The sequence below is a fragment of the Mya arenaria genome, chromosome 6 (assembly GCF_026914265.1).
Source record: "Mya arenaria isolate MELC-2E11 chromosome 6, ASM2691426v1".
Classification (NCBI taxonomy): Eukaryota; Metazoa; Mollusca; class Bivalvia; order Myida; family Myidae; genus Mya; species Mya arenaria.
Window position 1 is genome coordinate 35,723,045 of NC_069127.1, and position 14,577 is coordinate 35,737,621.

General features: G+C 33.1%; 1 long non-coding RNA gene across 1 annotated transcript; it reads left to right on the plus strand.

Annotated features, from left to right (window-relative positions):
• The first annotated feature begins 455 nt into the window (after positions 1-455).
• LOC128236584 (uncharacterized) lies at positions 456-13,956 on the plus strand. The gene is made up of 3 exons (XR_008261387.1): positions 456-683; positions 11,164-11,563; positions 13,756-13,956. It is a non-coding gene; the product is annotated as an uncharacterized LOC128236584 (long non-coding RNA).
• The last annotated feature ends 621 nt before the right edge of the window (positions 13,957-14,577 follow it).

Below are 14,577 nucleotides of genomic sequence, written 5' to 3' on the forward strand. Positions count from 1 at the left end.
AGATTTTACCGATAATGCAAAATCCGTAAAAACCCCACTTCTAAGCTAGTATATTATTGTTATGATGTTAATTATCACTTGTTTAAGGATTTTGAAATACTTGCTTTTTATTAAAAGAACAATAGAAATTTTATGAATGTTTTTTACGGTAGAAAAACCCAGCAAAACCTGTTTTGACTATTTATGATTTAAACGCGATTATTGCACTTCATTTAAAGCAAAAACAAATGTTACTACATATGTATCTTATATGTTTAATATAACAACCATGTTAGTTATGTAAATGATATTATTAAAGGTAATTTAACTAATTTCGAAACTTATGAAATAGTGTAATGTAACCTTTTAAAAAAAATCTTCCTTTTTTAACCGTCTTTAAAAATACTGCAGGAATGAAAATTATACGTGACGTTAAAGAGTTGTAGCGTTAAAAAGATGATATTGCTTAAAATTGTTTAATTATTGGTACTTGAATCTGACTTTAAACCGGTTTAACACAAACATACAATTACAATAATCAATACCAGGGTACATGTATCATGCTGGAAAATTACGAATGTGTCAGACGAATTATTTTGTTTTTCATAGAAGATAAACAAAATCATCGAGCTTTGCAGAACGATGAATCAGAATGACTGAATGACACTAAGTTTTGCAAAATGGATATATCCCTAACTTCCATGGTAAGTCATATATATTTTATTCTATTGCATTTTTGTGTGGCTTGTTGAATATGTTACTTTATGTATCAGCTAAGAACACAGGTAGATCTACTTGACACAAACAATTTTAATAAGAATATCTTAATACACTTATCCCATATATAAGGCGATTATTGATTATGTGACTTGCACCTGTGGCTAAGAAGTAGGACAACTCTTGGTTATGCACCAGTCAGTTGTAACTGCCCCCCCCCCAGTCCAGGGAATGGCAGGGACTTTGACTTTCGGTCCTGCTAAGCCCGGGCAAAGGCCCATTTTCCCCAGCTAACCCCGGTATACACCCAGTCTCGGGTAATCACGGCCTCCCCAGTTCCGGAGAATAGAGGGGACTTTGACTTTCTGTCCAGCCAAGCCCGGGTAAAATCCTTGTCCTACAGGGACGAATTGCCGGTAAAATCCCTGCCAAATGATCCCGTACCCCAAGGACCCTAGGTAAGGCCTCCGGTAATCACAGCCTTCCCAGGTCCGGAGAAAAGCGGGGACTTTGGCTTTCTGTCAAGCCAAGCCCAGGTAAAATCCTTGTCCTGCGGGGACAAACTGCCAATAAAATCCCTGCCAAATGATCCCGTACCCCAAGTAGTCCAAATAATTGTACGTTGACAGATTTTTTTATGATTTTTGATATGGCAAATCCTTAATGTACAAATTGTTTTGTACCAAAAGTGGGTAGTTGTTCCGGGTTAAAGCATATTGCGTCCATTAAATATCATAAAAACAAGTAATATTACCAGATTATGTTATTTTATATTAGTTCCGTACACAAAAAATAAGTATCCAACGAATAATTATGAGTTTGACGGTCTATCTCGAAGCTTGTCGGATGTGGCCTACTTATTACGATTGTGTCGAGTTGTTCCGTTTGGCATAATTGTTGTCTGTGTCAGTCAACTTTCATTTTATTGGAAAGGTAAATGTGTTTTAATGCATTTAATGCTTGTTTTGTGCAAAATAATTTCTTTTATATGTATGGTAAATTATGAATATAAACCTTTATGATCAATTTCAACCATAAAATACTGCACTTAATACAATTTCAATATTTTTCAAACACCTCTGGTTTTTACACAAACCCGTTTAGACATTAGGGATTGGAAGAAACCCGTATAACATGTCTATTATTTTAGACTTGTACCCCAAGGACCCTAGGTAAGGCCTCTGGTATTCATGGCCTCCCCACTCTCCTAAAAAAACGGTGAGAAAAAACAACATTATTATTAAAAGTATTTATTCTTTTCATGAAAGTCTTTTGCCTGTAATTGCGCATTCAACATCCTAATGCAATATAAACTGTCATGATCTGCCCCCAGATTTCAGATTTAGTAAGCTTCTTATGACACAGACAACAGTTTTGCCTATATATGATCTGCAGGTTGGCGCATGATTATTATATATTAATGGCATATTTAGCTGACTGCAGTGGTCAAAATTGACACCAGCCCAAATTTTATTTAGCAGGGCTTGATAAAAAAATTAATGCCAAGCATTAGTGTTAGAAGTCGGGCTTGTACCTTCAAAAGTCTAATTGGATGACTGACTCAGTATGTGCATGTTTTGACATATTTTTGTTACTGTTTGGACTTTCTGGTAGCATAGTTCAGTGCTTGTTAGATGTAAATTCTTCCCTCAGAAAAAATCTATCCATGGTGTGTGTTTTTCCATGTAAATGTCATTATAACTATAACTATAGTAAATGTCACTGTTATATTGGTCTAAATAACTGTTTCAAAGATGTGATTACTTTCAATGTACCTGTCCTCAGAATTATTAATTTGTAAGTTGTATACATGAATGTAATGTCTGTTCGTGAATAACTGTTCCCATGGGATGTATCTCTTCATTGTACTAAATGTCCTTATAACTCTTACTATAGTATATGTCAGTGTAATGTTCATCCTTGAATAACTGACCCCATGGCACGTGTCTTTGTAATGTACCATACATTTTAGAATGACTATTATGATTATTACTATATATTGAAAGTCAAATGTAATGTCCGTCCCTGAATAAATGTCACTATAGTGTCATTTTTTGTTATAAAGTACATTTTAGAATAACTATTTATACTATATTGTATGTAATTGTAATGCTTGTCCCTGAATAACTGTCCCCATGGTGAGATTCTTTGTAGGTACATTTGAGAATACCAATTTCTGGAGTGTGTGTCAATGTTATGTCCGTCCCTGAATAACTGTCACCATTGGGTGTGTCATTACAATGTACATGTCAGAATTACTATTACTATAGTATAATGTCATTTAGTCAATGTATGTTTGTCCCTGAATAACTGTCCCAATGGTTCAATTCTATGTAAAGTAAATGTCAGGATAATTATTAGTATATGGTTATTGTCAAGTGTGATGTCTGTCCATAAATAAGTCTCCTCATGGTGAGTGTCTTTGCAATGTTCATGTAAGAATAACTATAACTATAGTGTATGTCAATTAAGTCTAGTCAATGTAACATCTGTCCCTGAATAACTCAGTCCTCATGGCGCTTGTCTTAAAATGTTAATATGTCAAAATAACTAGTACTTATAAAAGTGTATACATCAATGTAATGTCCGTCCCTGAATAACTGTCCCCATGGCATTTGTTGTTACAATGATAATGGCAGAATAACTATTCCTATAATGTATGTCAATGAAATGTCTATCCCTGAAATCCCTGTCCCCATGGTGTGTGTCTTTACAATTTTCATATCAGAATAACTATTTTTATAGTGTATGTCAATGTAATGTCCGTCCCTTATTAACTGTCCCCATGGGGTATGTCTTTGCAATGTTCATAAATTTCAGAATAACTATTTCTATATAGTGTATGTCAATTTAGTGTGACAGGCCCTGATTAACTTTCCCCATAGTGTGTGTCTTTCAGGGTTCGACACTAACAGTAGTCCGGTAGTCCGAGACTACCAGATTTATGGTTGGACTACAAGACATTTTAAGTCAATAGTCCGTCGGACTACTAGAAGAAAGTAAAAATCACATCAGTTAATTGAGCATAAAATCTTTATTACGCTTAAACTTGTGTAAAACGTGATGTCAAGAAGCCGATTATCACCGGTAAACACTCATTGTAAAGCTTGCCGAAGATGGCCGAGCAGTTCCGGACAACATGGACTGTTAACCAAATTTCGAGCGCATTTCGTATAGCCTTTCGATTAATGTTTAAACCAGTCAGTAGAATGTCTTTATTTAGAAAGGGAAAAACCCTTTTCACACTCTATGATGTGTTTTAATCGTCAGACATGTGCACCTCTGCTTAAATGTCAGCAAGGTAGATTTGGGTCCAAGTGGCAGATTTTCTAAATCCCTTGCATTTTCAGTCAAAAACAATGAAAGATACGATGCAGATAAACACTTGACGGTTGTTACTATTTTTAAATTTTCTGAAAATACAACATGATTATTATGGTTTAGGGTATTGCCAAATGTCGGTGTTTATTTAAAGCAAACAGAAGGAACATTATGTCTGGCTTATGAAATCTTTTAAACTGGCTTTTAGAAGAACAGCTGATAAGTTAATCATACTGCCAAAACAGGTATAATGCAACTTGTAAGTGCAGACGATGACAGAGTTGTGTGCTTTAATTTTCGCGCCAAAATGTAACATTTTATACATTGAAGCTAGGGCCAATAACAATTGACACCACGCCGATAGCGATAAGGCTACACCTACAGTGTCACATGACCTCTTAATTAAGGACCTCCGACAAATACCCAGAAGCAGACGATAATAATACAAAAGTTATAAATGACAATCAGATAAAAAATGCATGGAACATGGTAAAACATAGCAATAAAACCAAGTATAACATTAAATAAGTTCATTATTATTAATTGTATGCAATGTATAACTCAGGTAGAATAATGTCTAGACTTTAAAATATTTTTTTTCTAAATAACATCGGAATTTTGTTACAGTACAATAACAGTCTCTATTTTAAAACTCAAATAAAGGGAAACAAAACATGTAATAATTTCCTATCCGAAAATCAACAAAAAAAGATGTTTGTATAGATCCATTGTCAAAACTCAATGGATTTCGCTGTTTTTCTTCCTTTTTCGATTCAGAATCACCTGTTTTATACAAGTGTAATGCATTATTATCATTATTTATATAACTACCTTATTGTTTCTGTCAATGAATAATTTTCCGTTTTAAATGAATTGCAAAACTGTTCTAACAATCAGCATAGAAATTTTGAAACGACCATAGTCATTATACATGCAAAGGTTTTTACTTTGATTTGCGTCATTTTAAAATATGATTTTGTTTTATCTATACGTATATACTTTTTGTGACCTTAAACTATATATCAGATATTCAATTAAATTTAATAAAAAATGTAACTCTCATAAATTGAGGTGTCTTTTTCACTAATATGTCAAACAAACTTAAATGCAAATGTATATGCCTCAGTTTTAAAACTTTTCGCACAATAAGGAGACAAATTTCAAAATCAAACTAAATCGCAAGATATCAATATTGTACACTAATTCTCATAATGATATTTCTTATTTTAAGGCTATTAAAACGGAAATATACGTATATTATGTACGTTTACATTAAGACATTTTGAGAATTGAATTAGTCTTACTAAACTGTCCCTTGTTATCAATTATAATTTTAGCAGCATAAAGGGAAAATGTCAGTATTTCGGATTTCTTAAACTGTCTTTACTATCTCTCAATTATGAGACATAATTTGTGTTAAATATATATATAACAGCGTAATTACACTACTGTTGATATGTGAGGATTGTCGGAGGTCATGGCGGATAGCAACGGCAACTGATAAGCCCTGCCTAATCTGGATGCTAGTTTGAGTGACAGGCAGCGTCATGTTAATTGTTATCTTACTCCCATACAAAAAATAATTAATAACACTTTCGGAATTTATTTCATCATGTTTTTTTAAGTATTATATGATATGTTGTTTAGATTAACAAAGAATACTGAATAGTTGGATGCCAATAATCAAATATTGCTTATCAGTAGGAGGTCTGTCATTTGTGCCATAACTTAGCAACGATCTCAGTCGAGGTGTTTTAGTGGCAAGTGATTTATTGCAACATTTTCCTGAAAGTGACAGATTATGGGGTATTTTAGCATGTTTTTAGATTTTTAATCTGAGGTATTTTAGCATAGTTTCTAGCATTTTTTTGGTTTTAAAATTAAATTTAAAGGCCAAAAATTGTTTTGAAGAATGTGGAAATTTTAAGATTGAGACAGATAAAAATCATGACCAATCAAAGGGTTATACTGACAATGTTCTAAGAAGGCTAAGTCTCACAAAACACTGAAGGAATCCGTTGCAGGCTTGCATTTTTATGGACTACCAGAGTTTTTGCTGGACTACCCAGATTTGGGATCCTGGAGTCCGAGGGACTACCTTGTGAAAAATGTTAGTGTCTAACCCTGTCTTTGCAATGTTCATTTCAGAATTACTATTTCTATAGTGGTGTTAATGTAATGTCCGTCCCTGATTAACTGTCCCCATGTAGGGATTCTATGTAAAGTACACATCAGGATAATTAATTACTGTATTGTATATCAGTGTTATGTCTGTCCCTAATTAAGTCACCTTAAGGGTGTCTGTCTTTGCAATGTTCATGTCTGAAATACTATTAGTATAGTGTATGTCAATGTAATGTCCGTCCCTTATTAACTGTCCCCATGGGGTATGTCTTTGCAATGTTCATAAATTTCAGAATAACTATTTCTTTATAGTGTATGTCAATTTAGTGTGACAGGCCCTGATTAACTTTCCCCATAGTGTGTGTCTTTGCAATGTTCATTTCAGAATTACTATTTCTATAGTGGTGTTAATGTAATGTCCGTCCCTGATTAACTGTCCCCATGTAGGGATTTTATGTAAAGTACACATCAGGATAATTAATTACTGTATTCTATATCAGTGTTATGTCTGTCCCTAATTAAGTCACCCTAAGGGTGTCTGGTGTGTGTCTTTGCAATGTTCATGTCTGAAATACTATTACTATAGTGTATGTAAATGTAATGTCCGTCCCAGAGTATTACTGTCACCATGTAGCAATTCTGTGTAAAGTACATGTCAGGATAACTAATTACTATATAATTGTATGCCAATGTTATATCCCTAAATAAGTCTCCCCATGGATGCACCAGTCAATTGTATCCACGCTCCCCCCCCCCCCACCCAGGTCCGGGGGTATACCGGGGATAGCCGGAGAAAAGGGCCATGTTTTTACTTTCCAGGTGGTCCCACAGGGCCGGGTGACCGCGGTGGTTTTGTCATAGGGCCAAATTAAGCCAAGATTGGGCCTTATATAGAGTCTCTGGGGTGCGGGGGCATTTGGCCGGGGTTTAACCATCAGTTCGTACACGTTGTTCGTACAATTGACTGGTGAATTATAATGTCAGTCCCTAAATAAGTCTTCCCATTGGCGTGACTGTCATGGTCATGTACATGTACCGGTAATTATTACTTTAAGTATATTATTTTAAAACTAACAGTAGGATGTCAAAATGACTTAATTAATTACACCATGATAAATGATAATATATCATGAGTGGATGGTACTCTGAAATTGCAGAGCTTAATATTATTTTTTTTAGTTAAAAGATTTTACTATTGTTAAAGTGACTGGTCAATAAACAGAATTTATGATGAAATGGGTTTCATTTTCCTACATGCCTTGGCGAAACAAAATAATCTGCTGAGTTCTCTCCATTCCTTGAAGCTGTCAAATAAGTTCACATTTGGATTATATATATCTTAAATATATATGTCTAATGTCTACACTCATGCACAATATTTTGCTAAGAATTGGGCGCAAGTCCGCTAACGCGTTCACAGGGGGTACTTTGAATGACTGGGGAATAGCACAGTAGCGCCCCTAGTGTGCCTCCTTGTTTTCAGTTCCTACTGAAAGATTACTGTTGGTCAGCCTTAGAGTATTTGAGGTTGGCTGATGTAGTTTTTTCAACAGTCAGAGACTTCTGTTCAGGATTTCCACTCCTTTATTCTAAGAATAGTGTTCCTTTTAAATCAGCGATAACAAATAACACAATTGCAATTGCAAATCCAGTATGATTTAAGTCTATTTCATGTATAGTTATATGAATTTTTCATATGTGGCAGGTCTATTTTAGAAGTCTTTTGTTTATAATTGTCTCTGTGGCTGCATTTATGCCACTCTGATCCTGTTGTTGTTGAGATAATGAAGATAAAATTCTCTATTAACAAAAAGTCCACAATTAGAAAATAGTAGGAGAGAACATAATTAAACTTTTCCAAAAAAAAAAATCTTAATCAAGATATGGAAAGGGCCCTTATAATAACCTAATTAAACTTAAAATTAAAAACAAAAAGTAAGACTTGTTAATTACTCTAAAATCTAGGTGTTAGATGACATTAAAGCTGCACTCTCACAGATATATATACCATTTTGACAACTTTTTTTTTTGTTTGTCTTGGAAAGAGCAAATTTCTGCCTAGATATCTGCAAATAAATTTATGATTGCTGACAAAATCAGATCGTAGATTTTCACATTTTTCTGTTTGAAAAATTGATGTTTTTTAAGGAAAATGCATATCATTTTTGGATTTTTTGTTAGTAGTTTTATTTATATAACTGGTTCCATGGATTTTTGCAAAAATGGCTGGTTCCAAGGCAAACAATAAAAAGTTGTCAAAACGTTCAATCTGTGAGAGTGCAGCTTTAAGTGCACTGTACAAAGAAGCTGGTAAAAATAATGAATAAACACTTAAAGCAAAATTATGTTTAAACTGGGACCAATAATATGTTATCTTACTCCCAGGTTTAAACAATTGCATATAATAACAATAATTATAGTTTGGTCTGGCTTTTCTTACACAAATAGAAACTATTTTTTTAATTAAACAAAAGACATTAAAACTGCATATCCAGAATATCCTTGAAATAATATCAAAATGCCAAAATAAAATGTACCAAAAAAAACAAAAAACATCTGAATTAAATAACAATTAGCCACTTTAGCAAAATGGAGAATTATACATTTAAGATATTCACATAAAATTCACCTCAATTTTTCCTTTCCATATGATAATATATATTTCTTATTTTTTTCCCTCTTTGCTATTAGCCTATAAATCAACATGACCATAAGCAATTATTTTAATCAATTCTGTGAAATGCTATGAAATTGAAGTTCAATTCTAAATTGACAGTCATGTATCTCTTCCAATATTATAAGGATTTATATTTTAAGCATAATTAAGGAATATGTATTTTGATCAATTAAAGTGCATAACTGCAGATTATGTTTATTATCTTAAATAAATTATAAGCCTATTCATAATCATATTTATAGCACCATTTTCAGAATAATGATTGTCACATTAACCAGGCTTTCCCTGTATAAAACTGTCATTCATAAAGAACATTAAAAGGCAATTTTAACTCAGCCAATCAGATGTCAAAAACAGTGAAAGGGGCAATGTCAAGTCCAGTGAAAGGGGCGGAGCTAAGATAAATACTGACATGAAATGTAGATGGATCGTACCAACTGAGGAACTATTTTGATTTTCCTCATTTGCTTGTAATAAAAATTAAACTTTTACATTGATACAAATTTATCAATATATTATTGAATATAAAAGTGAATTATAAAAGCAAAATAATGACACCAAACATGACACATCTTGCATAAAGATTCGCATTTTGATAAACTTCCTGGAATTGTTATAATCAAAATACCTTGCACCAATATATCAAATCCTACTCCCACACAATGCAATGTAATAAAGTAAAAATATATACAGTATGCAGCAAAACTGTCTTCAAAATAAATCCTTGATTAGGCGAAACAAATATTCTTAGTTTCTACTAACATCCCCCAAAAAAGGGTAGATAGGTAGGCATTACTTTTTTTTGGACGACCATAATTCTTTAGCAAACTGACCTGTATCAGGGTATTATTTTAGGTCTCTGAAAAAAACGCATTTTGATCAAAACGCCAAAAAAAAAAAATAGGAAGAAAACAATAAATTCAGATGGGTGTAAACAAAGATTTGTATAGGCCTTATTATGTCCATATTATCATATCAGTGATCAAAATAATAACAAGCCCACAAGCCCTGCAAATGTAAAGTTCTTTCTTGGCTGTCAGGGGCCCAGGGCCCACTTCAACTCTTGATTTATGGTAGGTTCTGTTGAAAGTGTTTGAAGCAAAATACTAGTTTAAAAATATTGGCTTTGAAGGTCTCCATAGTAACACTTCTTAACCTAACAAATGGAGTGAATTAGAGGGTTAATTGGGGGTAATAAAACACATCTTGATAGTGACAATTTAAGTTTTAATCTTTCAAGTGGTGGTTCAACTAAGGAGGGATATATATATATTAGGGATGGCAACGAGTAGTAAAATTAATACTCGAGTACTCGGACAATCGTTCGATCGAGTACTCGGGTACTCGATTACTCGGAAAAAAATGATTTATGTTCGCAAAGACAAGATTGTGTATACATGTATCGTTAATGACGTATATTGTGCGTTGGTCGTATTATTGGTCATTTTCACCTTTAAAGTAAACTTTATTACGTATTTAAACAAAAAATGATATAAAAAGAAAACAAATGTTGTTTCAGGCTTTTAATTAGTCTTATTCGTTTCATTTTATACAAGTTTGGACTGCAGAAATGAACAACAATCGAAATTACAATGAACGAAAATTAACAGCATACATAAAAAAGTGAACGAAATTCAATACGAAGTTCAGTTGTTCACTCTACAAATTATTTTTTTTAAATTGATAGTTTTTCGTACTGTGTAATTCTTGTTTACCTCATCAATATTCATAATTCTTGATTTAAAATATCAACCAATCAATTGTGATAATTATTGCAAAAATAGTTAAAATACGCCATTTAAGAAATCAATTCACGATACTCTTTCGCTCGTTAGCGTCCACTGTTTGGTGAAAGGTCTCTAATTGGTATACAATAGGATTATGTCAGTGAAAGTACCGCTATCAAAACTTCGCTAATTGACATCAGTGCTAATTTGAAATAGGGGTCCTTTGTTGACAGTTTGGAACTATCACAACAACTGTCAACTAATTGATTGAGGTCAATTGTGTACACAGCGGGGATTAGAGGGACCGTAAATTGTCCTATTGGCAACTAACCAGATCTGATATTTTGTATGTAAATCGTGTATTTGGTGATTTTTATAGATTTTTTTCCCGAGTACTCGAGTAGTGATTTGGTACTCGAGTACTCGGACGTTCGATCGAGTACTCGAGTACTCGGGTACTCGTTGCCATCCCTAATATATATATATATATCCTGTAACATTCTAAACTTTAGCATAAAATGTTAACTTAAATTTAATAAGAAAAAATATAATTAAAATGTGAAACTTTTTTGTCATTTAAAAAAACTTGTCACAGCTTCACATTCTCTTATTTTTAAGGCCTTCGACATATTTGAGTGGGATCCTGAAACAACCTCTGACACAACAACTTAATTTACAAGAACAACCCTGCGTATAAGAACTACAATACTTCTGACAAAAACAAACAAAAGCAACTCCAGATTTATGAACAACTCTGATTACTAGAACATGAACACCAACCCCATCTTCAAGAACAACAACTTCAACCCCACAACATCAACACTTCCTGCAGGGACAACTACAAAAACATCGGCTTCAAGAACAAATTCATCCTAAACACAAACATCAGCAACAACAGCTACCCGAATAAAACTACTCGAACTACAAGAACACCAGCAACACACTCTTTAAGAACACCAGCATCATCATCTTCTTCTAGACTTGCAAATGCAACAAACACCAAAGACAAAGTTGAATGGTATGTATATATGAATGCAAAGTTTTGACATACACATGTATAAGATATAGTTATTAGTCTTATTCCATAAATATGACCTACTCATTAGAACGTCATTGATTAAATTATGTAATTGAATAAAACTAAACAATCAATTTGCTATCATGGATTCTTTAAGTCAATGAGCATATGACTTTTTTTATTGTCTTTTTATTTTGTTAATGTCTCAAAAAACATTATTGAAGTATTCAACAATATATTTTGAATAGGCTTTTTTTATTGAAGATTATGTTCTGACATGCAACATAACCTACTTTATTTGTGTGCAATGTAGCCATAAACTTAAAGGGACTAGACACCAGGTTGGCAAGTACAGTATTTCTTCAAAATAAGCCTAGAACTGTCGATGTGATCATTTAGAAGGCTGATAATACAAAAGGGTTATTAGTACTGTGTTTTGATCCGGGAGGTTGTATTTAACTTGAGTGGATTTTTGCAGATTCGGATTTCACAAGGCACAAGCCTCCCGGATCAAAACGCCATACTAATAACCCTTTTATTATATATATATATACATTACTAATTTACTTGTTACATCACTTAAAAGCCACATGTTTTCATAATAAATGTCATTTTAAAGGGTCTGTCTCACAGATGATGAAATAGCGAAAAAAACAAATTGTCGAAAAATGACATAAACTTGGCATCGATGTGTACAATGCATTGAAACGTACTAATTGAAGTACCACATAGTTTACAATTTATTTAAGTTATTAGCAGTTACTTAGTATTTTTCCATTAGAAAAGATTACTGGGTATGTGTTCAAGGTAGAATTCATTCAATCATGCGTGATTGGCTAGAAGGTGTTATCACGTGAAGTTGGACTTCAATTTTTGCGACGCGGGTTTGACCCGTTCTCCGACACAATCTTTTTTTTTTACATTTTGGTACTTTTTTTACAATTATGACATCAAAGCGTAACACATTCTATTAGATAATTGTCCTGAGATTCGTTACAGAAAAAACTTTTTTGTGCAAATCTGTGACACAGTCCCTTTAAGGACACATTATTTTGTTTTATGACATCATTTTAACATCACGCAATGACACTTGTAAAGTTGTTATGACGTGACGTCACAAGAGTTGAAAACGGCTGTAGTGCACTAGAGTGGAATACAGACTACTTCTTTTTGCGATATGTATTACGTGTGGATAAATGATGGGTATATAATAAATAATTTTACATGATTAAAATAAACGGAGCAATCATTTGACTATCTCATTTGGGTTTCATTGTGTAAAAATAGTGAATTAAGTTTTCCAAGTTTATATTATATCCATTTATGAATACAGATAAATATACTGATGCTTTTTTAAACTTACTGGGATATTATATGTGGTAAACACACCCCAGAAAGTTTCATATCGACAATATGTGCAAAAGCTGTGAAATTATGTGTCTTTAAGCAATGTTATATAGCTATTAAAGTAAGATTAAAAGTTATACACTAGTACTAGTATATCAATTGTATGTAAGTTTTTGACAGTTATCTATTTTTTTTTGCAATTGTATCATCTGGTGTCTAGTCCCTTTAATAAACTCTGTTTGAATTAAATTCATACATTATTGAAAAAAATGACAAGCAGCAATTGTCATCACTTGATTGTTATCCTTGCCTTGGGGTTAAGTTTTGCGTTCAGGTCAGTTACATGAAAACTATCAAAGTTGTCACTTTGAAACTTGGGGAACTTGTACATCTTATACCCTTCTTCACATTATACCTTAAAGATATTGAGTCTCACCTGTTTTAAGGGTAAAAAACGTGAATTTTGGTTGATTTTGAGAAATGGACACTTAAAGCTTCTTCATAGAAAATGAAAGGATTATGCCTTCAATATATCAAACTCATTTAGAAGGGAATGGGGAGGATGGGGGATATTTTAGTATTTGTGGACTATAGTCTAATTATTTTAAGTTTAATAAAATAATGTGCTTAGAAGGCGGCTTACAAGCAAACTATCAGAGCTATCACTTTTAAACATTGGGATATTCACTTTCAAATGTACAATATGAAATAAATTTACAATAAAAGGATATAATCAGACGAGCGTTCAGAACCCGCAGGTGGTGCTCTTGTCATATGCCAAATGTGCTGGTATAAACAAGTGCCATTTTTGTGTGAAATTAAAATTTTCCTTTCTAAAATTGCAGGCTAAATTCAATGGAGAGAACAGAGTAATGGCAAAAAGACGATCATTTTAAAGAGAGGAGGAAGAGGGATATGTAAAGAGTGTTCTGAGGCCAGGATATCAGCAGTGCGTTCAGTCAGGCGAGCGTTTTGTATCTCTGTTGCAACGCAGCGCATATACGTTAAGCGGGAAACCAAACAGCAAATGTTCGCCGCAAACATCTTTCATCTTTACTGAACGCGTTGCAGATTCACGATTGGGGAGGGGGGGGGGGGGTGCGGTGGAACAATTTTCGAGAATTATTGACATACATGTGTATAAATATATATATATCATGGTAGGAACTGTTTGCCTTGTCAACTGTGACTTAAATATTTAGTTCTTGTGTCAGCCTGTGCTTATCTCAAATATTAAATGACATTTTTTTGGTTTGTTTGATAGACATGATAATTATATAACTATTAAATATAAATGGCAACAATTATAGATAAAACATTGTAACTCAGTTAACTTTATAATAGATAATTAATTGTTTATATGCAATATATATTAAAGGATGCATATTTCTTTTATTCTTGAATCTATTTTTTGTGTTGTTTTTTTCATATATCGAAAATATTTTTCATGAATGTGGGTTTTTAATTCTTTGTCAGTCTCAGAAGAATTAAACAACTTGTGTTGAATTTATTTGCTAGACTGAAACTAGGCTGTTAATATTGGTCAGACTAATTGAATCAGAGAATAATATGTACAGCTAATCGGATTACTGACCAATAGAGTGAATTTAGTCAATGATGTATGACCCTAAGATTAAGATTGACTTAAAGCTGCACTCTCACAGATT